We start from the raw sequence: 24,036 nt of genomic DNA, 5'->3' as shown, positions 1-24,036 counted from the left end.
GGGGGGCCCCCCGGGGTTTTCCCCCCGGGGGGCCCAAAAAACCCCCCCAAAACATTACCAAACCCCCCCGCAAAAAACACCCCAAAAACCCCCAAACCCCTGGGAAAAAAAACCAAAACCAAAAAACACACCCCAAAAAAAGGGGGGGAAAAATTCCCGGGGGGGCCCCCAAAAAAATTTAAAAAAGGGGTTTAAAAAAACCCCTTCCGGGGAAAAACCCCCAACCCCCAAAAAAAAGGGGCCAAAAAAAAAAAACTTCCCCGGGGATTTAAAAACCAAAAAACCCCCCGGAAGGGGGGAGGAAATTTAAAACATAACCCCAAAAAAACATTTCCCGGATTTGGGGTTTAAAAAGGGGGGCCCCAAAAACAAACCCCCAAAAAAGGGGGTTGGGGGAATTTTCCCTTTAAAACACAAAAGGGCAAAAACACCCCCAAAAAAAAAAAAGGGGGGGGGGAAATTTAAAAAACCCCCCCAAAAAAAGGGGGAAAAACCCCCCCGGGGGTTTTTCCCCCCCCCAAAATAAAAAAAAGGGGGGGGGGGGCCAAAAGGGGGAAAAAAAAAAAACCCCCGGGGGGGAAAAAAAAAAAAAAATGGGAAAAAAAAACCTGGGCCCCCAAAAAAAAAAAAAAATAAAGGGAAAAAAACCAAAACCCCCCGGGGGGGGGGCCCCCCTTTTGGGGAAAAAAAATTTTAGGGGAAAATTTTTTGGGGGGGGGGGAAAAAAAAAAAATTTTTGGGGGGAAAAACCCCCAAAAAAGGGGGGGGGTTTTTTTTCCCCCCCCCAAAAAAAAAGGGAAAAAAAAATTTTTTTGGGGGGTGGGTTTGGGAAAAGGGGGGGCCCCCCTTTTTTTTGGGGGTTTTTTGGGGGCCCAAAAAACCCTTAAAGGGGGGGAAAAAAAAAAAAACCCCCCCCGGGAAAAGGGGGGGGCCTTTTTAAAAAACCCCCTTTTTTTTAAAAAGGGGGTTTTTAAAAACCCCCAAAACCCAAGGGGAAAAAAAAAAGTCCAAAAAGGGGGTTTAAAAAAAATTTTTTAGGGGGGGAAAAAAAAAAAAAACAAAGGGAAGGGCCGGGGGAAAAAAATTCCCCCAAAAAAAAAAACCCCCCCAAAAGGGGAAGGGGGGGAAAAAAAAAAAACCCCCCCCGGGGGAAAAAAAAGGGGGGGGAAAAACCCCCCAAAAAAATTTCCCCCCCAAAAAAAAAACCCAAAACCCCCCCCCCAAAAAAACCCCCGGGGGGAAAAAAACCCCCCACCCCCAAACCCCCAAAGGGGAAGGGGAAAATTTTTAAAAATTTTAAAAAACCCGGTGGGTTTAAAAAGCGGGCCCGGGCCCAAAAAAAAAACAGAGGGGTTTTGGGGGGGGAACCCTCCCAAAGGGGGGAAAACAAGGGGGGGGAAAAAAAAAACCCCCCAAAATGGAAAAAAACCCCCCCAACAAAAAAAAAACCCCAAAAAACCCCCCCCCCCCGGGGGGGGGTTTCCCCCCAAAAAAAATTTTTTTCTCGGGGGGGGGCCCCCCCCCCCCCCCCCAATTTGGGGGGAAAAGGGGCAAGGGGGAAAAGGGAATTTCAAGGGAAAAAAAATTTTTTTCCCCCCTTTTCCAAAGGGTTTCCCCCCCCCAAAAAAAAGGGGCCCCCAAAAGGGGGTTTTTACGGTTTTTTTGGGGGGGGGGGGGGGCACCCTTTAAAAAACCCCCTTAAAAGGGGGGGCCCCCGGGGCCCCCCCAAACCCCCTTAAGAAGGGGGGAAAGGGGCCCAGAAGGGTTTTTTAAGGGGCCCCCAAAACCCCCTTTTTCCCCCCGGGGGGGCCCCGGGGGGGGGGCCCCTTAAGGGGGGGCTTTGGGCCCCCCCCGGTTTTCCCCCAAAAAAGTTCCCCGGGGCCCCCCCCGGGGGTTTCAAAAAAGGGGGGTTAAAACCCCCCCGGGGGGCAAATTTTTTTAAAAAAAACCGGGAAAAAAGGGGGGGGGGGAAAAAATTTTTTAAAAAAAACCCCCCTTTTTTTTTTTTAAAAGGGGCCCCTTTCCCCCCAAAAAAAAAAGGGGGAAATTTTTGGGGGGGGGGGGGGAAAAAAAATTTTTTGGGGGGGGGGCCCCCCCCCCCTTTCCCCCCAAAAAGGGGGCCCCCCCCCCCCGGGGGGGGGACCCAACCCCCCAAAAAAACCCCCCGGCCCCAAAAATTTTTTCCCTTTTTCCCCCCCCAAAAAAAAAAAAAATTCCCGGCCCTTAAAACCCCTGGGAAAAAAGGGAAAAGCCCCCAAACCCCCCCCCGGGGTTTTTTGGGGGGAAAACCCCCCAAGGGTTGGGTTTAAAACCCCCCTTTTTAAAAAGGGGGGAAAAACCCCCCCAAACCCCCCCCCCCCTTTTTTTTTTTGAAAACCCCCTTTTAAAAAAACCCCCCCAAAAAACCCCCCGGGGGGGGTTTTTGGGGGGGGGTTTTTTTTTAAAAAAAAAAGGGGGGGGGGGGGCCCCCGGGGGGGCCCCTTTTCCCCCCCCTTTTTTTTTTGAAAACCCCCCCCCATTTTAGGCCCCCCAAATTTTCCCCCAAAAAACCCCCCCCCCCTTTTTGGGGCCCCCCCGGGGTTTTTCCCTTTTTAAAAAAAAAACCCCCCCGGGGGGGGGGAAAAAAAATTGGGGGAACCCTTTTTAAAAGGGGACCCCGGGGGGTTTTTTAAAAAAAACCCCTCCCCCCAAAGTGGTGGTTCAACAAACCCCCTTCCCCCCCTTGGGGGGCCCCCTTTCCCGGGCCAAAACCCCCCCGGGGGGTTTGGGGGGGAAAAGGAAACCCCCCCAAAACCCCCCCCCTGGGTTTTTAACCCGGGGGGGGCCCACGGGCCCCAAATTTTGCCCGGGCCTTTTTTTGGGGGGGGGGGGGGGCCCCCGGGCCCCGGGCCCAAAAAGGGGGGGGGGGGGGGTTTTTTTTAAAACCTCCCCCCCTTTTTTCCCCCCCGGGGGGGGTCCCAAGGGGGGGGGTGCCCCCCTTTTTTTGGCCCTTTTGGGGGGGGCCCCCAAGGGGGGGGGCCCCCAAAAATTTTTTTTTCCCCCCCCCTTTAAAAACGGGGGGGGGGGCCCCCCCAAAACCCCCCCCCCAATTTTTTTTTTTTTAGGGGGGGGAAAAAAAAAACCCCCCCCCCCCCCCCCCTTTTTTTTCCCCCCCTTTTTTTCCCCCTGCAAAACCCCCCCCCGGGGGTTTTTTTTTCCCCCTCTTTTTTGGGTTGGGGAAAAAAGGGGGGGTTTTTTAAAAAACCCCCCCCCAAAAAATTTTAAAAAATTTTTCCCTTTCCCCGGGGCCCGGGGGGCTCAAAAAAAAACAAAAGCCCCCCCCCCAAAAAAAAAAAAAAAAAAAAAGGGGGAAAAAAAAAAACCCCCCAAAAAAAATTCCAAAACCCCCCCAGGCCCCCCAAAAAATTCCCCCCGGGGAAGGGCCCCTTTTAAAAAATTTTTTCCCAAAAACCCCCCCCCAAAAAAAAAACCCCCTTCTGGGGGCCCCCCCCCACCAAAACCCCCCCCCAAAATTTAAAGGGGGGGCCCCCCCCCCCAAAAAAAGAACAAAGGGGGAAAAAACCCCCCCCCCCCAAAAAGGGGGCAAAATTTTCCCCAAAAAACAAAACCCCCAAAAAAAAAGGGGCCTTTAAAATTTTCCCCCCCCTTCCCCCCCCCAACCCCTCCAAAAAAAATCAAAAATTTCAACCCCTTTTTTATGGGGGAAAAAAAAAAGGGGGGGGGGGGGGGCCCCCCCCCCCCCTGAAAAGGGGGGGGGGGGCCCCCCCCCCCCCAAAAAAAAATTTTCCCCCCCCTTGGGCCCCGGGAAACCCCCCAAAAACCCCCAAAAGGAAAAGGGGGGGCCCTCCCCCCAAACCCCCGACCAAAAAATTTTTCCCCCCCTAAAAAAAACCCCCCCCGGGAAAAACCCTTTTGGGGGAAACCGGGAAAAAGGGGGGGGGGGGCCCTTTCCGGGGGGAACCCCCCAGGGAAAGGGGGACCCCCCCACCCCGGGGGGGGGGGGCCCCCCCCTTTTTTTCCCCCGGGGCCCCCCCCAAAAAAAAAAAAAAAAGGGGAAAAAAGGGTTAAACCCCAAAACCCTTTTGGGAAAACCCCCCCAAAAACCCCCAAATTAAAAAAACCCTTTAAAAACCGGTTTTCCCCCAAAAAATTTTTCCCCCCCCCCGGGGAAAAAACCCCCCCCCCGGGGGCCCTTTTCCCCCTTTCCCCCCCTTTGGGGGGAAAAAAATTCCCCGGGGACCCTCCCCCCCTGGGGGGGGGGGAAAAAAAAAAGCCCCCTCCCCAAACCCCCCCCTTTTTTTAAACCCCGGGGGGAAAAAAAAAAAATTTTTTAAAAAAACCCCCAAAACCCCAAAAAACCCCCAAAAAAAAATTTTTTAAAAAAACCCCCCCAAAAAAAAAACAAAGGGGAAAAAAAAGGCCCCAAAGGGGAAAAAAAAGGATTAAAAAAGGGGGAAAAGGGGCCCCCAAAAATTTTCCCCCTTAAACCCCCAAAAAACCCAAAAAAAAAAAGGAAACCCCCAAAAAAAAAAGGGGGGGCCCAAAGGCCCCTTTTTAAAAAAACCCCCCCAAAACCAAAAAATGGCCCAAAAACCCCAAAAACCCCCCCCAAAATTTTTAAAACCCCCCAAATTTCCCCCCCCCCCGGGGGGCCCCCCTAAAAAACCCAAAAAAAAAAATTAAAAGAAGGGGGGGAAAAAAACCCAAAAAACCCCCCCCCTTTTTTTTCTTTTCCCCCGGGGAAAAGGGGGGGGGAAAAAAAAATTTCCCCCCCCCGGGGGCCGGGGGCCCCCCCTTTTTGGTTTTAAAAAAAGGGCCTAAACCCCCCCCCAAAAAAAGGGGGGGAAAAAATTTTAAAACCCCCCCCAAAAAAATCCCCCCCAAACCCCCCCCAAAAAAAAAAGGGATTTTTTAAAAAAAAACAACCCCCCCCCCCCCCCCACCCCAAAAAAAAACCCCAAAAAAGGGTTTTTTCCCAAAGGTTCCCCCCCCCCGGGGGGGGGGGGGCCCCCGGGGGGGACTCCCCCCGGGGCCCCTTGGGGGGTTGGAAACCTTTTAAGGGCCCAAAAAAGGGTTGGGGCGACAAAATTTAAAACCCCCCCAAAAAAAACCCCCCCCCAACCCCCTTTGGGGGGAAAGGAAAAGGGTTTGGGGGGGCCCCAAAAAAAAAAAAGGTTAAACCAAAAAAGGGGGTTTTTTAAACCCCGGGGTAACCATTTCACGGTGGGTTTTTGGGGGCCGGGGAAAAAAAAGGGGGTTTTTTTCCCCCCTTTTTGGGGGGGGAAAACCCCCAGGGGCCCCCCCCCCTTTTTTTTTTCCCCTTTGGGGGGGGATTTTCCCCCCAAAAAGGGAAAAAAAAAAATTTAAAAACCCAAACCCCGGTTGGGGAAAAAAAAAAAGGGAAAAAAGGGGAAAAAAAACCCCGGGGTTTCCCCCAAAACCTTTAACCCCCGGGGGGGGCCCCAAAAAAGGGGGGGGGGGGGCCCCCCTTGGGGGCCCCCCCCGGGGGAAAGGGAAAAAAAAACCCAAAAAAAAGGGGGGGGGGGGCCCCCAAAAACCCCCCCTTTTAAAAACCCCCCTTTGGGGGAAAAACCCCCAAAAAATTCCCAATTTTAAAAAGGGGGGGCCCCCCCCCCGGAAAAAAAAAGGGGGGGGAAAGGGGCCCCCAAAAACCCCCCCCTTTTTTTGGGGGGGGGGGGGTTTTTAAAATTTTTTTTTAAAAAACCCCCCCCGGGGGGGGAAAACCCCCCAAAAAAAAATTTTGGGGGCCCCCAAGGGGGGGGTTTTTCCCCCCGGGCCCCCAAAAAAGGGGGGAAAACCCCCCCAAAATTTTTAAAACTTTCCCCTTCCCCCGGGTTTTGCCTGACCGGCCATGTCCAGCCCAGGTTTCAAGGACATGCTCCACCTCCTTAGGATCCAAACAACCACAGGCACAAGGCAGCAGACTGCAAACCTCAACACGGATACTAAATAGGATGTGTATGGAGGGGACAGGTTGCGTCACCCAGGAACCTCCATACACCATGGAACAGATTCCCAGCCCTTGTGAGGCAGGAAGCCCCTCACTGACTCTGTCCAAAGTAAAACCTGATGTGTGGATGGGAGATCATTAGAGTATGCCCCAGGACCTTATCTTTGTGTCACTGCTACCTGGACAGAGGGACTGGCAGACCAATGGGTATAGTATCACTCATCCCTAAGGGGGGAAATTGAAAGCCACACACCTCTGGCTAAGCTTACTTATACATGCCGTAGGGCACATAGCCTCGTATATACCTATGCACCTATGTACCCTATGTAGGTGTCCAGAGCAGAGTTCGCGGGTACATGTGGTATGCTGATGTTGCCAGATGTGCCTGTGGGTAACTCCTGGCAGCTACACATGGGGGACTGATAACAGTGCTCCCTTGGCATGTCTTGAGTACCATATGAGGCATACAGGTTAACAGAACCAACATGGATTGCTACACATGTAACCATCACAAATACCCAGGTATTACACAGCTCAATGCATGCTGCACCACTGCACTACATGCGTTATGTCTGCTGCATGATGACGAGCACACAACCCACGTGACATACGCACCTGTCATGACATACACACAACCACTGCAACATACACATCACCACGCTATGCATACACAGATATCCACCTTACACCTCTCACTATCTTGTCCACCTGTGCATCAGAATATATTTGCATAACCTTGCACCGATGGTGTGGAAGACAGTGATCATGCGGCAAGAGCTTCATCATATGCACAGGGTGATATGTCTTGCCAATGCGGCATAGGCTGTACCAATGGATGACATCATGTGTATTATTATTATGGGCGAATGCATTTACCTGGGCATGACTGTGCCAGGAGATGCATGTGGATGTGGTGGAATGGCCCTACAGGTGTGTCTGCCGTAATGTGTGGGTATGTGTGTACACAATTCAGCGCCATTGATGCCTACCGCAGGTATGCTTGGCAGCCCCAGACTGTACAGTGCGGGTTATTGCGGCTCACTGTCCATCCTCGCGGCCACTTGACCCGTGCCTGTCACACAGGGTCGCCGCGGGCGCACTACCGGTGGATTAGGTATGGGTAGGCCACTCTCCAGAATGACACATGTCCGCTGGAACCCGTGTCCATGCTAGGACCAGCCAGGGCCATGTATCCCATAATGGCCTGCTGTGTCCTGTGAATGTGCCAATCGATTGTAGCACCAGCTGCACTGCTGCTGCTACCGGCACTGTGTGGAAGGTGGGCATGAGGAGGTGGCACACACGTCGACCTACACTAGGTGGTGTTGCTGGCCCATGCCCGCGTGTCTCGCTCCACCCCTACCCAGGTGTTCCAGCACAGACAGCTCCATTTCTAAGCGGATTGCCATGCCTCTCGGTCAAAGTTCCAAGCCATCTCACCTAATCGCCTATCCAGTACATTGTTAGCAATCTGCTTTGTTGGGCGATTGCAGCCAATGACTGGATGTTGTCATTTAGGGGAGCGGATTGTGGCCCTCTGCGGCCTCTGCCCTTCTTGGTTTCTGCCATTAGCACATGCCTGCCACCAGCCACCATTACAGTCTGGAACATCGTCTGAAGGTGATACCAGCTGCTGCACGCACTGCCGCAGCAGGTGCATGTCTGCCAGAGGATCCTCCCTCTGAGCAGCACCAGCCATGCCTGTAGTGGCACATCACCAGTCATTACACTGGCAACATGGTGCGTATGCGTGCACCTTCTGCTGTAGCCACCACATTTCTGCATAATGCCAACAGGCGCTGAGCTGTCAGCCTTCCTCTATGGAATAGCGGTGATGTGAGGTATGTGCCGGCATCAGAACGTGTGCGGGATGAAGAGGGTTTATAGGTGGGATAAACAATGGCACAGCTTCTGCCCCTGACAACCCTGCCTGTACCAATCGCATATGTGGTCATCACCGCTAGTATCTGTGGGGACACTAGCATCAGATGGTTCTGCAGGAGGAGCAGCACCTACACCACCTGTGAATACAAAGACATACTGTAAGGTACATTACACCGCGCCCAGACACACCGCATGAAGCACACACACACACACACACCGCCAGACACACACACTGCGCGTTTTCGCACACTGGACACAGACACACACGCCCGCTGCATACGCCTTAGAAGACATACACACGCACACACACACGCATACGCAGACACACACACACGCGCAGACACACACACCCAGACACACACACACACAGACACATCATGCATAGCGATATTGCAGATGGCATGCAGCATTCCCACACCACAACACAGAGAATGCACCGGCCAGACGCATTAATAGTGTTAGTATGCATACTGCCCTGGTGTGCACCACATCAAGCAGGTGTCATATCAGTAGGCATGCGAGTACACACATTCATGGTAGTTGCATGCGTCACCATGATACACCATGGCGGCCACAGGCAGGTTAACCAGTACACATGGCTGCGTCGTCACCTTGACATGTACTCACGCCACGACATGTGCGATAACATGTGGACGTATGACAGGTGGTGTCCCACTACACATGCACCCGCATCATGCGCAAACTTCACAGTGCGAGCTGCTTAATCATGTACCAGGCTATATGGATGGGAATGCATGTGTAACAAAGATGTCTGTGCAGGGGTGTGGTTGGTGTGAAGGCCATGTACATAGTTATACAAGTGGGGAGTATAGGCACTGCGCCACTGCATGGCAACAGGACATGCGAATATGTACGCTGTTAGCCGATGCATTTATATGGGTAGCATTGCATTGCCATGTCTACCGCAACACAGTCATGCTACATTCCACAACGCGTATATAGGTAGACATTGATGGCACACTCCGGTGGCTGCAGACCAGGCATTGTTCTGGTTGTCACGGTGTACCACATCAAATGTACAGGTGGTCCACTCTGGCTATGATCGCACTATGTGTGGGACCAGTAATGTGCTAGCGGTGTCTATCCGCTTCAGACTTACTGTGTGTGGCGGCATGCCTGTGGTTTATCACCCATGGCCATGTTTGACTGGGTCATGGACTGTGTGTTGTGTGATGAATAAATTGTACCCGGCATCTCTGTGGTGGCCCATGTGACGCTTACACCCATACCAAGTCAGAGTGTCACAATCCAGAGGGCTGTCTTGGGGACAACAGTGTGGATGTTTACTATAATGCCGGGCATAGGTCATGCTCATGGGTGTGACAATATTGCACGAACAGAACACCGCGGGTGACATGGGACATGTAGGTGTGCGTGTCTGGCAATCTGCACACAATGCAGGGGCATATGTCACATTGACTGACATCTGTGTTCTGCCAACATCACAGCTCACTATGTGGTACTGTGTGCATACCTGCAAATGGTGTTCCAATGCACGTACGTACATATGCATCCATTGTAGAACACTACCTCCACCATTGTATGCATGGCTGACTGCACATATCACGCACTGCGTGGTACTGTGGTTTCATACCGATGTATACTAATGGACACGTATCTACTGCACCCATGGGTGGCATGTATGTCTGGTGGTGCGACCTGTATGTACCCTGGCTGGAGCCAGAACCCAGGTGTGCATGTTATCACCTGGCCACATGGCAAATGCCTCTACACTGTAACATGCCTGTTACTAACAACAGTCTCACCTGCGGCCGGACCCATGGCTGTGCGACACGCCAGAAATTGCCTGTATAGGGGCTGACAGCAACAGTATAAACATTATCCATGACTGGCAGCCACAGTAAGCACTGTGCATGTCACATCAATGTACCTGTTGTGATGGCATGTGGGTATGCCGTCTGCAAACACAACGTATTAAGCATAATGCGGTATGTGGCTTGTGACGCATATACCTGGCATGTGTTGGTACATTCATTGGTGGTACGGTGACACACACCTACAGCAGATATCATACACATATGCAGGACTGACTTACCAGGCAGCTCAGGCTCATTGGTTGGGAGACTTTTCCACCTCCCGCGATGGCGGCTGGTGTTTCTGCATGCCATGTTCCCTGGGTGTCCCCAGACTGGCCGTGGGAGCTCCTCCGATGTGTGGTGGGGCTGGGTTGGGCAATACCACCTGTTCCACCTTGTTCTCACGGTGATTGCGGTGGCACGCTGTTTCGCGTGCCGTGTTAGCGTCCGTGCGAATTAATGGCGTATCTGCTGCGTAGAGTCGCGGTTGTTGCCACCCACGTCATTCACCCTCCTGCGCATATCCTGCAGGTCCACCCGTATGCTGCGCTTGCTGTGGAACGGCAGGCAACGAATAGCAGGTGCGCCGGATTGAACAATCATGGAGCAGCGGTATGATTCACGTCATCTCTGGCGGCTGAAGGCTGGCGGCCGTGAATAATGGCATTATCACCTGTAAGACATAATGGTGGTGACGGAGTCACATTTACACTGATGTACTGGCATACCGCTGGACATACATTGCTATGACGTATGCGACATCTGCACAGTAATCTCACGATGCATCATGGCACTGACCTGGCCTGACGTATCATGCTCTCTGCGTCACCGATGTCACCCGTTATGCAGCGGGTTATCCGCCATATCATATCATATTATGGCGTAGCTCATCACACTGTACACCCCATGTAGATGAAGAGTAACCTGCTGTGGACAATGTGACGCTGCCTGCCACCTGTGTTCACACCAGATGCGGCCGCGCGTCCCGATGTGGTGCTGCAGTTCTACTGTTCACCTGGATGCTGTGTATGTAATAAGCTGGGCATCACCAGGCGCGGCCATTATGGACATCAAGCGGTGGCATTTCTGCACATACTGCGATGGACACCTGTACATGCATGTGTTGTGCCATGCAGCATCTACACAGCACTGTACGGGTGAACGGACAACCTGCCGCTTGGCGCACCTTATTGCACATGTGATGCACATGGGACAATCATTGTAATCATCATGTTCATTAGCAGGGATGGTCATACATGGCATGTGTGCCGCGCTTGCGTTCGCGTACCGTAACTTACAGCACCTGTGACACCACAAGGTGCATCGGTGCCACATTACTACTCCTGGACGGTTGATGAATTGCAAGTGCCATTTTGTTGCCATCGCACCATCTATGACTGTGATGGCACGTGCAGCCTTGCTGAACAGACAGGGCTGTTAATAGTGGTATCAGCAGGGGTAATGTCACGCCTTCATGCGCTGGCTGGATGTGGTAAATCTCCACCTGGGGGATACTTGCTGTATTAGGACGGTGACTGTCCATTCCAAATGTCATTAACTATGGGTATCGGGACGGCTACGCATGCATCTATCATCATGGTGTGGACAATGGCCTTCTGCAAGGGTGGGCGGCGGCATGCTGTGGTGGGGGTGTGTATGGTGCATGCTGGTATCACATCCGTATGCATTACCCCTGAACGGTGCTATGTCTGTGATGTTGTTCAACACATTGCTGTATGTGCCCGCTGATGATATCCGTGCATGGATGGTGCCGAAGGCCTGACGCCGTTGAACACATATGTCTACCATCCGGTGCCTGCTGCCACCGGCATGTCGGTGGGTGCGCTGGCACCATCCCTCCTCACGGGGTTGTGGTGTTGGGCACAGCATAGGTATCCATTTATGCCGGGGTTCAGGGATGTTGCACATAGCGTTTTCTGCTGGGATCATCCATCAGACCATACACACATATAGCGCATGGCCTTTACCACCGCAGCATTCGGTATGTTGTTGGCTTACTGACACAGCTATACTGCTAGGCCAGGGACATTCCCAGCCGCCCATTACCTTACACAGATGCATGAACATCTGTCTGTGGCATGGAGCTACAATGTGCAATTGGGGTTCAACACATGCCGGAGAGTTTGTTGACTGTGGCTGGTGCAGATGTTCTGTGCACATGTCTGCGTCACGATACCCTGTTCTACTGTAGCCAGCGGTGATGTGCTGTGCGCATGTCCAATGCTGCATTGTGTTGGTGTCTGTCTGTCAACGAGGCCAGTGGTGGAACACGATAGGGGTATTAATGGTGATCAAATATGCATGCCGCCTTGTACAGCTGTACTGCTAACATCTCAGGTGCTACTGTGTCATGGGCGTGCACACCTTGCAGACAGGTGGTGGTGGGTTGCCACCCGTACCCATCACCTCTTGTGGGTTGCTGTTATCCAACACCCTATTTGTGATATTCTATGTTCAGGCTATGCACCTGTGTGGGACATGTGGGCATGCAATGCACTACTGCATACCTTTGCACCCATTGCACAACATGTCACACAGGTACCTGGCAGCCATACACTTCCACAGCTTGATGGCGGTACAACAGGTGTTGTACACATAACACATATCCTGTGGGACATGGTCATATGTACAGGCATGTCCGACAGTCATGTACCACTGCTACCCCTATATTATGGATATGCGGTACATGTGGCAGTACAGCAACTGTCACGTAATACTCGTCTGATGCCCCCTACCAACATTGAGTGGTACTGCCTGTGGGGATGTGCATCTGCATCCATGCTGTGCCCATAGCTGACAGTTGTACATCAATACGTGCAACATACCTCATTTGGTGTTCTAACGGGTGCATGTTCAACATGGCTTCGCATTGTTTGGGTCTGTCACACAGTCATTGTTGTACAGGGTTTACATGCCAGTCATGGCTTACTATATGTGATTCAATGTAATTCATTGGGATACCATCATTATACATTACAGCGGCGTATTCCAGCCATCACATAGCCTTCCTAGATGACACTGTTAGCCAGCCAGTATTAGGTGTTCCGCCATCTGCACATTAGTCACACAGTACGAGGATGACTGATACCCATTCTGGGGACAGGGTGCTGACAGCTGTGGATGGGTGTGATGCTGTCAACAACCATGACTGCACCTGATGGTCACATCTGGATGGGTAACATTCACTACACACACCTACCTTCACGTAGTAACACATCATCTACAACAATGGACATTCCTGCAAGAACAATGTGTGCAGTATGTCTGTATGACCACTGTAGGCACCACTGGTGGCCCCCAGCATGGCAGCCAACAGCACCAGTGTATATCCCGCAGACCCATGGGTTACACCATTCACAACACACCTGTCTCAGATGACCCTGTTGTGGATCACAGTGCAGTTCCACACATCATGTTACACTAGGCATCATGCACTGATATGTTGTGGACATGTGAACAGCTGTGAAAATCAACATATGCACACATGACACATCACCTGGTACAATATATGTCTCATACAACGTGTTATTGTGACCGCCCTGTGATGGCATTACACAGGCTATGTGTACTGGGACATGCGATGGCTCACCGGTGTCATTACCCTCTGGGTGTGTGTCTAGCCAAGTGTATAGTAGGCAGTGGTCTGAACACAGGGACACTGTACATTGACCTACTGTGTCACTGCAACTGTTGCCTATGCTCATACTGTTATTGTACAGGCATGTGGTATCTGACCGCTATGACAGTCCTGGTCAACCACACTGCTGTGGCACTCATAACTTGCAGCCATCTGCCTGGGGTGTGGAGCACACATGTACATCTTCACATGCTATACTGCCTCTGTGGTGGTGTCACATACTGTCTCCGGCAGGGCTGTAACAGGCAGGCACAGCATGGGGTCATGTGGGACAATGCTTGCATCTTCCACTGTGCTGCACACAAGCAAGGCACACACACTATTGCACCACTCACATTTCTCTGCAGTGACTGGGACCTGCCTCCATGCTCTGTACCCTTGCGCCTGTGAGTGCGGATTGTACATGGTTCGTACCTCCCAGGCACATACCTGGACTGCAACACCCACAGGTGAGGGGATCACACATCACACAGTGTTTTGTACACATCCTGGATAGTTGCCTAACACAATACATCATAGGTGCTCAATGTGCGGATACCTGTGTTGGTGACCGGTAGACACATTGTAACACGCGACAGAGTTGACATTGTACATCACAGGTTACATGCCGTCTGTGTTGTTATACTGTACATTGGGCCTCAGACAGCTGATACTGCCATGTGCTGACAGCAACCCACACTTCCCTAGAATAGACACCCATGTACCTACACATGCTTGACACATGCACCTGGCTGACACATTACACAACACATACCATACCTACACTACCCTCAGCATGCACAGTACCTCCATGTGTCTGGTGTGTTGCACCTGGGGTTATCCCCCCTTTGGTGGATGAACACATATGCTGCACGGCCCTGCTAGCCACACCCTGGGAACACACCCATCGCAGCATACACGGAACATGTGTACTACAACCAGTACTACTGATGTCTGCTGACAGCAGTTGGTAATGGCATGACACCCCGGCAGATAGACAGTGTACATACATATGCTGACACATACCACAGTGCGCTTCCGTAGCATGTACACAATTGTAGAAAACATGCTATTCCACACAGAGACATGGCGGTACTGACCTGTTCACAGACGCCACGGTGGTGGTCATGTTCCATGCACATATGATGTATGAGCACATGTGCAGGCTGTTGCATGGTGGTGTATATTCACATGTGTGGGGTGCATCACTTGTCAGCCATGGTAGGTCCTTGAGGTCCGTCACATGCTCCAAGGCTAGCTACCTAAACATGACTGCCGCACATTGCGGTGTGGGGCCTCAGGCAGTGTGGTGGTATGTCTGTATTGTTTGGCTACATCCACATTCGATGTCACATACAATAGTCACCCAGGCATTGCAGACTGAGATAATGTTGGCAACGTGCCAGGCGATGGTGTACTTACCAACAATACACACTCTCACTCACTACAGGGTCGCAATCCATACATGGACATCATAGTGTCCCTGTGGATACATACATGGTACTGACATGCACACGTTATGTCCTGGGACACTGGCCCGATGTCACCTTCCGATGTCCCTGGCTGTTATGTCCCACCAACCTGTTTGGTATATGTCTCCGCACCAGCCCGCTATATTCACTGCTAGCCTGTTGTCGGACATTGTGTACCCTGACCGCTGTGCAGCGGCATCTCTCGCACTACCCATGGGTGGCACTGCATTGCACGTGTGGGACTGCAGTCATACACACATGACTGGACCGTTCTGAATGGCACTGGGGCACATCCTCCCGAATGTGCTTCCCGCACACATTGATGGCCTCCATGCCTTTCCTGGCACCCTTGTTGGGCTTGTGTGTGCCACAGCATGCCACATACACATGCTGGCCACCTGTCATACCATTGCATGGGCGGTTGGGGTGGTACAGAGGCCAACACATCAGATGTTGTCCTCACATTGCCCTTCAGCACCATTCCACGTTCTGGTATTGGCGTACATCCACCAGCACATCATACACTGTGTCTCAGGATGTTATGCTATATGACTCGTGGACAGGACACACAGTGGTGCAAGCATATCATAGTACCTACTACATGTCAGGTACATATGGCATTACACAGTCCTCGGTCATGGGGCCCCTCATGTTCACTATTTGCTTACATACACAACATGCTGTCACAGAGTACTGTCCATGCCTAGATATCCTGCATACATACCTGGCGCCATTATTGCTCCACCAGCTCATACCGATACTGGCCATATGGGTGTCAGTGTGGCAGATACATCATATGAGTGTCATGGCATCAGGCTGCATGACACATGGTGCATGCACATCACCTTTGCATAGCAACATTCACCCACTGACTATCACATGGATACTGGCCCCCTACATACATATCACATTGTACATGGTTGCTGTACACACATATGCCCCACATGGTCCTGTGGTTACCGTATTCCACTGTGGCATGGATATCCTTCTGCAGGGCCACACCTATCTGTACTGTGTGTGATGCTGGTACATAGGTAGCCATTGTACCTGTGGCATACATACATGTACACACGGTCAAGGGTACAATACCACATTTATGGTGTACCTTCCACAACAGCTACAACTTTACATGGCACAGCATTGTCATGCCACGATGTGTACCAGGCTCGGACGGTTTACATATGCGGCTGACATACGGAAAACACATCTGTACACATCTGCATATCACATACGCAGGGGTGTCTTCTGCTCTGACACGGACCATGTCCTCCACATTACTGATGTATATACTCCTCATACATGGCATTTGCGGTGGGCAGTGTGAATGGACTGCTCATGGATATGTGCACACATGCCACTGCATGGGCTGGGCTTCTGTGTTACTTCCGCAGACACAACACACACCATGCTGTGGAACATAGGTCCTGTGCACATCCCACAGGGACACACAGTAGCACTGTTCATGTGATACCTCCCTTGCTGTTTGGGTGACACGTAGTCATGGTACCACCACAGCAGCGGTACTGTGTAGACATGCAGTTGACACCCGCCTCTGCTGTTCACAGGACACTACCATGGGGAGGTGACACTACTGTGTACACTGCACATGTGTTTACACATGGGCCTGCCAGACTTCATTGTTGCCCACGGTGCACCTGCTACAGATCCTTTGGGCATGGTTACTTGGTGTCCCTTTCATTTCGGATGGCTATAATGCTACTACTCTGTCCCATACCTACAGGACATATGTATCCTGTTATTGTACATACCAATAGGCGATACCTCTGTTATGCATGATATGCCTGTGATACTGTGTATAATGTCTGTCATATCCACCCTGACAGCTTTACATTACACATAGTTGACATAGTATCCCCTACTGTAGGGCATACGTGCACGTATGGCATTGACGGTATATGCCCATACACATGCGTGCTGTGACAGTATACATACATGTCCTATCCCCTGCTATGGCACTTCCTTGTTGGACATCCACTGCCAGCATCGGCGTGTGGTCTGGCATTGTTCTCTCTAATGCCCCCCTGTGGCAGCCCTTGTGGTGTCTCGGCTGTGTACATGATGTCCCACTGCTGTGCACACAGTGTCCACAGTCGATGGTATGCTCAGCAGGTTAGCACTACATAACCACCTTTCACCACTCTCTGCATTATGGACAAGTGTCATTACTTACAAACACCATTCCCATACAGTACAGCTTTGTCATACACATCATGCGTTACACAACCGTACATATCGTGTGTTCTACATACCTTGTCGGTGTTTCCTTCTGTGTTTCGTTCCGTGTATCGGTTTTCCTTTTTATTTCACTTTTGGTTGTACACTGCTGGTTCGGTATGAGCATACGGTTTGAATATCCTGAGTGTCATCCTTATATCCGTTGATACCTGCAACATGTGGGTTCATCCCACCAATTGCTGTTCCTCAGTGAGTAATTATGTGCATATCACCTGTGCATCTACTCCATTCGGAAATTACGCGTCGTAACTGGGGTATAGTTGGATTCCTCACCTGGGCGTTGGCTATTTGCCCTACCTTCGTGGAGATGGTCTGTATTGTGTTATGTTATGTGTAACTGCAGCCGCTATGTGTGGCGACAGGTATATTTCGCAGTGATGTTAGCCGTGGATTGTGTGTGTAGGGTATAGTATTTGGTTCGACATGTGGGTGTCCCTGTCCTGACGACGTCTGTTGATGGCGTATTGCATTCAGATGTGTAACATGGCTGTTGTATTCCTTTGAACAACGCATGCAAGTATGCATCCGCCTTTGATTGTGTTTCCCACACGAGATGTTGCGGTTATGCAGATGTCATTGACTGCCTGTATGTTTGTGCTGCTATTACGGTTTGTATTCCTTTAATATGTACGGTGGGGGATATCGGTGGTTGTAGGTGACGGATACGGGTTGTGGGCCTTGCATCTCTACATACACAGTATAGTTGTCTGTGTGCTCCATCCCTACCTGGAGAGTTGACAGTTAATTGTCTGTTGGTATGGGATTGTAGGTTGTGTTGCTGTCATGTGGTGTCGGTATCGCCTGTGGGTGTGCTTGATGCATGTATTCCTCCATCACATCTGTGGTATATCAGCGGTAGTTTGTACGTGACGGCTATCCCTTGTCATTCTGTCCCAGATATTTACAGTCATTGTGGCCCTGTTGTTGGGATGGCCTGTTTGCCAGTGGTTGCCACCTATTCAGATGGGGATTGCTTGTTTGACACCTGTAGAACACACAGCGGTGTTTACGGACCGATACGTGGCCACGGTCAGTACTGGGGTAGCACATACGTATTTCCGCGGTACATACCTATTGCTGTGTGACTTTGCCAACGTATCATTTTGCAATTAACATATCGGTGTCATACATACGGGCATGAGTATTACATACGTCCTTTACATTTCCTGTGGGGTATATTCCTGTGCTACAATCTGGGACATTGTCACTTTGTATCGTTCTATGTCACAACACGCCTAGCCAGGGTGGGGCTCTCACTACTACTTTTGGACTACTGTTGTACATATGCCTGTGGCTAGTGTACTGTATGCCTACACATATTATTCCACTCTGCCTCTAACATGGCACCAACATACAGATGTTACGGAGACACACACATTACACTCACACAGCAACACACACGGCACCCTCACCGCACATGTACACATACTACAGCACTCACGGGGACGGTTGCACACAGTACCTGCGTGGGCCGCGACACCGGTGGCGGTGTCTACCTCTCCCCTCATATCATCTTACTATTACCCGCGCATGTACTGTTAGAGTACTGTGGTCTGGCGATCTTTCCGCCTCGCGGTTATGCATTTCGGTATGTTGCCCGTGCCATGGTTGGCGGTATCCTCTTCTGTTGAACCTCCCGGATGCTCAGGTTGTCGTTTCACTGTGTATACTATGTACAGATATCGCGTGTTACATCTCAGTCACCTTACATCCCTCTGATTCCCTGTCTTAACTGTAGTACTTATACGTATATGTGTACATATATTTCTATATATGTCATTATATCTATCTACATATATGTATATACACATATATATATGTTTATATGTATACACCTTGCGGCGAACGTGGCAGCATACAGCAACGCCATCTGCTCTAGGACCCGCGTACTGTTCGGATGTTGGCGTTCCATGCTCCACTGGCTGTTGGGTGTACAGTGTTTGGGGGCTGCCTATGTTGGAATCACACATGGGGCCACCCATACGGTACACTTTACGGGTGGTCATGTTTGTGTGCCATCCATTTCACTGTGTGTGCAGGTAGGGAGGTGTCAGTCCATGGGGCCTACGCTGTCAGAGTATGTGCTATACGTTCCCTCTTCGCCAGGGCATAGGCATATTGGGTACACCTCCGTCTGCCTACTGGGGCTGGCACAGTGTGTTCCTGGTCCTGAACCCTTTGTGCCTGGACTGGCCTTGGCAGTTGTGGTGGGCTTTGTGGCCCTTCACCGTTATGTCCCTGCAGCAGCTGCTTCCGCAGGATCATATTATGTAGCATGGCACATACTATGAATATGTGGGCACATGTGCCTGGAGAGTACTGCAGGGCTCTACCGGATGTATCCAAGCACCGGAACTGTGATTTCAGCATCCCAAACACACGCTCTATGATTATTCTGGTTTGTGCGTGTGCCTCATTATGGCGTTCTTACATGTGTGTGTGTGCATTTATGATGGGAGTCATCGTCCACGGCTCCAGTGCATAGCCAGCATCCCCCATGAGGTGGCCTTGTGGGATGTCCCCCCTGGCGAATACCTGGTACAGCTGTGAGGCATGCCAGATATGGGAGTCGTGGTAGCTTCCGGGGCTGCCAGCACACACATCCATGATAATGCCCTGAGCATTGCACACGACCTGGCAATTGATGGAGGGGAATCCCTTGTGGTTTATGTAGTGTCTACCCTGCTCCCCAGGTGGTGATTTGATTTGTATGTGCGTACAGTCTATCGCATCCAGTACCTCCGGGTATTGTGCCACATGGTGGAAGTGGCGCATATTGCTAGCCAAATCCTCCTGAGATCTAGGGAAGTATATATGCTCATTGGCATGTGATAACATGGCATCCAGAAACTGGTGTAGTACCCTGGATGCTGATGCCTGTGAGATGCCCATTATATCCCCAGTTGGCCTTTGAAAGGTACCTGTGGCCAGTATTCGCAAGCTTACACATACCTTTGTGTCCACTGGGATGGGTTCCCCTCTGTTGTTTCTTGTTCTCAGGCATGGCCGGCACAGCTCCACTATTTGCTGTAATGTGTCCCTATCATCCCTGTAACGCTCTACTATCTCCAGGTCTTGTTGCCCCTGGTAGGTTACCCTTGGTCTGAACACTCTCCTTCTCCTCCGACGTCTATGGTAGTTGTCGGCACCCTCCTCCACAACACCGTCTGTCTCTAACACATGCTGATGGATCACGGCCATGGCAGCACCCAACATGTACATTTTAAAAGTTCCCCGTGTGTTTACACCTATGGTGCGGCGTTTGGGAATACACGGGTGTGTGTTGTGTGTATTCACACTTTATACTATTGTGCTGTGCACCCAGTGATGTCATAGGGTGTGTCTGTATGGCCGTATCTGGGGGTTATCTTCCGTGTTTTACCATTGGCACTGCTACGCTGTTGCCTTTGGTGTTGCATTACTCTTGCCTGCAATGGATTACCTTTCGACCTTCCCTTACTATTTCTGCACATTGCACCTACTATTTCCTGACATGCATCCTGCAGAGCCCTGTCATGTGTGGTTTCTGGGACATGGCATATCGTGCATTTTGTGTGCCGCCGCCGTTGTACTGCCTGTCTACTTGGCTCTGCTGTGTCAGGTCTTCACTCTTTGCAATCTGCTACCTCACCTACTTTCTTTGCATTCATATGCCTCCCCTATCCCGTTTTGCAGGTTTCTGCATGCAGAGTTGTCAGCTGCCGCCGATTGGCCTTCGTGGGTTGATTAGTGTTGATTGCTCATTTTCACTCCAATTACACTTCTTCCGCATTTCCTCATATTCTCAACATCACCTTCCTGTTTCCGATGTTGTTGGCGGGGTGAGCGTCACATGACTGGGTTAAGGGAACGTAGTCATCCTCGTGCACATGCACCTCTGCGCGCATTGTGTGCTTTCAGCTCAACTATTGCCCCACACGCCGGTCCTGCAGCTGTGTTGTGCAATGTACAGCCTAGGTTTGCTGATCTCCAATGTGCTTCCTCCTACAGTGGCACACCCCTCTGCAGGTGACATGTATTCCCTCTGAGCCACTCCTCGGTGTATTACCGCTGCACCGTTTGGTACAGCCTTACGCCGGTGGGGGGTTTGCGATATAGTATTATCTGCCTCATTTGCATGGCATTGACTACTAATTCATAGTTACCACGCCGAACACTGCCGCGAGTCCTTGGCAACCCTTGCACTGTGGTTGTGGCTTTCCATGCATACCATGGTGTATTATGGCTGTGAAGCTGCTGTGTATTACGCTGCTGTTTTATAACATTGTCATATTATTTCATTGTTTTGCACCTTCCGCAAACATGTCCTGGGGTTCTGCTGTGAGTTTCTGTGGACATACCATTTATGTTATTTTTTACATGTTGTGCATGTTTTCTTTTGACATTCTCTGTGTATTTCGCCATTGGCATATGGTAACAGTGTGATACCTGAGGCTGACGGTCTTCCGTTACTCCTATGTTATGTTTGGGTAAATGTAAACCATTTTTTTTGGTTTACATTGCCGTGGCCTTATGCTACGCCTGCGCCACTTCGTGGATCGCTATATGCCTTCATTTGCATGGTGCAACACCGCACATGGGGTGTTTAGCATACCTACGCCAGGGGCGGCGCAGATCCGGCGCACGCCGGTAGTGCACGTAGAATTGGATCGTACCTGAATCGCTCGGCGGACATATTTGGCGTTGTGACGCCTAAGCTATGCGTGCGCCTGGCGCAAGGTTCATGAATCCCGGGGACTGTTTTTTCTGTAACTGTATACTCTATCTTATTTCAATACACCCATAATTAAATCTGGTAGCTGCATATGACACCAAACTTACATAGTATTAAGTGAACCTTTTCCCATTTTCACTTACCTATTTTTAAAACTAAAAGACGCTGCTTAAGATTAATATGTACAGGTCTGGCTTATTTTTTTACTTCTGTTTTCTATTCTTTCTTATCTCAAAGTTTTCTACTTCTTTCTTATCTCAAAATGTCTTCACTATCACCTATCTAATTGAGTGTATATTAACCTACTGTATAATGTGCTATATATTATTATATGCAACTACCAGTAAAACCAAGCACTTATAATTGTATATGATAACAATTTTGACTGTATTAAGACAATTTTTCTATTGTGCGCCTACTGTAAGTTCATCCTTCCTTTATTTTAATCTGTTCTTGCTAATGTTGGAGCTTTACTCCCCAGGCCTCCACTGAAAATGGACAGTCTGCCCAGTTGAACTTTCCCAGTAAACAAATGTAAAATAAAATAAAATAAACATTTTCTCCATTCCAGTTACAAACTAGTGACAGACATTTGAATTTCTGACTTTATAACCATCAGAAGGTACACATTATTATTTTAGCAACTAAGTTTCACAAAAACACCATGGCGGGGGGGGGGCATGGCCAGCATGAGACATGGATAGCAGCACTTCTTCATTGGTCTGCTACAAAAGTTATATTTCTGATAGGAATTTTTTTGTTTGAATGAATAATCCTAAACAATTCAAACTAGTGAATTTTGATAGCCCTTGGTGTTATAAATGATTCTTTCAAGAAAAAAAATGAAAATCTTACAGCTTTCCCTGTAAAGTAATTTATTTCACTGTATCCAACAGCAACATTAGCTACACTAAGGCAGCACTTCAGGATTCTTCATGTGAGAAAGAGCATCAGTCACATTTGTCACATATTCAAGAATTATCATTAAAAATGGATACATTGGACGATAAAATTGATGATTTTATGAAAGATTTTTCCAAACAAATGGAACAAATTAATGAGTCTTTTCAGGTACACAAAAATCAGATCTCTGGCATCAAAGAATCCCTTCATATTATGGATGGAAGGCTAAAAGAAGGGGAAAACAACACTGGATTTTTATTGCAGCAAAATAAAGTCTTGTCAGCTAAAGTAGATGACCTTAAAAATAGATCTCGAAGGAATAATATTCATATATTTGGACTTCCTGAAGGTACTGAAGGCAATGATATGATTCCTTTGTTAACTGCCTGTCTTCATAAAACTTTACATCTCCCTGAAGCTCTCTCTTTTGGGATAAAGAGAGAGAGTACACCAGTCCTTAGGTAAACCTGCAGCAAAACTTGGTTCTTCTCAGAGATCTATACTGGTGAAATGTATTTATACAATGCATGTACTTTTATTTGCTTCTTTTTAAGTTCTTTAATAAGTGGAAGGATTTTTTTCTTTTTGCCATCACTGTTGTTGAGTAGTCATTGTCAAAATGCACAATACTTCCATCATATTTAAGTGGTGACCCAACCCATGCAGTTTTAAGTACCAATTATTTGTCTTGACAGTGACTACTCAACAACAGTGATGGCAAAAAGAAAAAATTCCTTCCACTTATTAAAGAACTTAAAAAGAAGCAAATAAAAGTACATGTATTGTTCCCAGCCAGACTAAAGATTTTCCTAACAAATGGAATTAAACCAAAAATCCTGACCCTGCTTTATCATTTCAACAAACAAAATTCTTGAACAAACAGAGCAAATGGATTGGAGTAATATATCCTTTAAGAGGCATATAGATTTAAATGGCAGCAAGATAAGCGAGAAAAAGAAAAAAAAGGGGACAATGAATAACTTTTCCTTTTTCCTTTTCCCTTTCTTCAATCCTTATTTACAAGGAAAGTAATATGATGTTAAAGCATGTTTGTTTTTTTTTCCTTTTTGTAAACAAGCACAATTTTAGTTTTATATAAACCTTTAACAATAAAGCAAGAAACAATAACATACTTGGTTACAACATAAATAGAAACTTGACTACAAGCAAGTAGACTGCATATGAAAGGTAATTTAACTCTTTTTTCTACATTATATTTATTTATTTTACAGTTAATTAAGAATATCCTTTTATGAGATGGAACAAAATTTTAACAAAAACATTCAGTGTTTATATTAATATATAAGTTGCAGATTTCTATATGAAATTGTATACTTAGAAGTTACTGCATATTTTATTTA

The 24,036-nt window shown here is 49.2% G+C and overlaps 1 protein-coding gene across 1 annotated transcript in view; it reads left to right on the top strand.

Annotated features, from left to right (window-relative positions):
* Nucleotides 1-24,036, top strand: part of LOC122805605 (solute carrier family 22 member 6-A-like) — a 335,119-nt gene that overhangs the window by 137,536 nt on the left and 173,547 nt on the right. The window lies entirely within an intron of this gene.

This window comes from Protopterus annectens, chromosome 6.part1, assembly GCF_019279795.1.
Source record: "Protopterus annectens isolate FY-2018-M chromosome 6.part1, PAN1.0, whole genome shotgun sequence".
Taxonomy (NCBI): domain Eukaryota; kingdom Metazoa; phylum Chordata; order Ceratodontiformes; family Protopteridae; genus Protopterus; species Protopterus annectens.
This window is presented reverse-complemented; position numbering and strand designations above follow the sequence as displayed.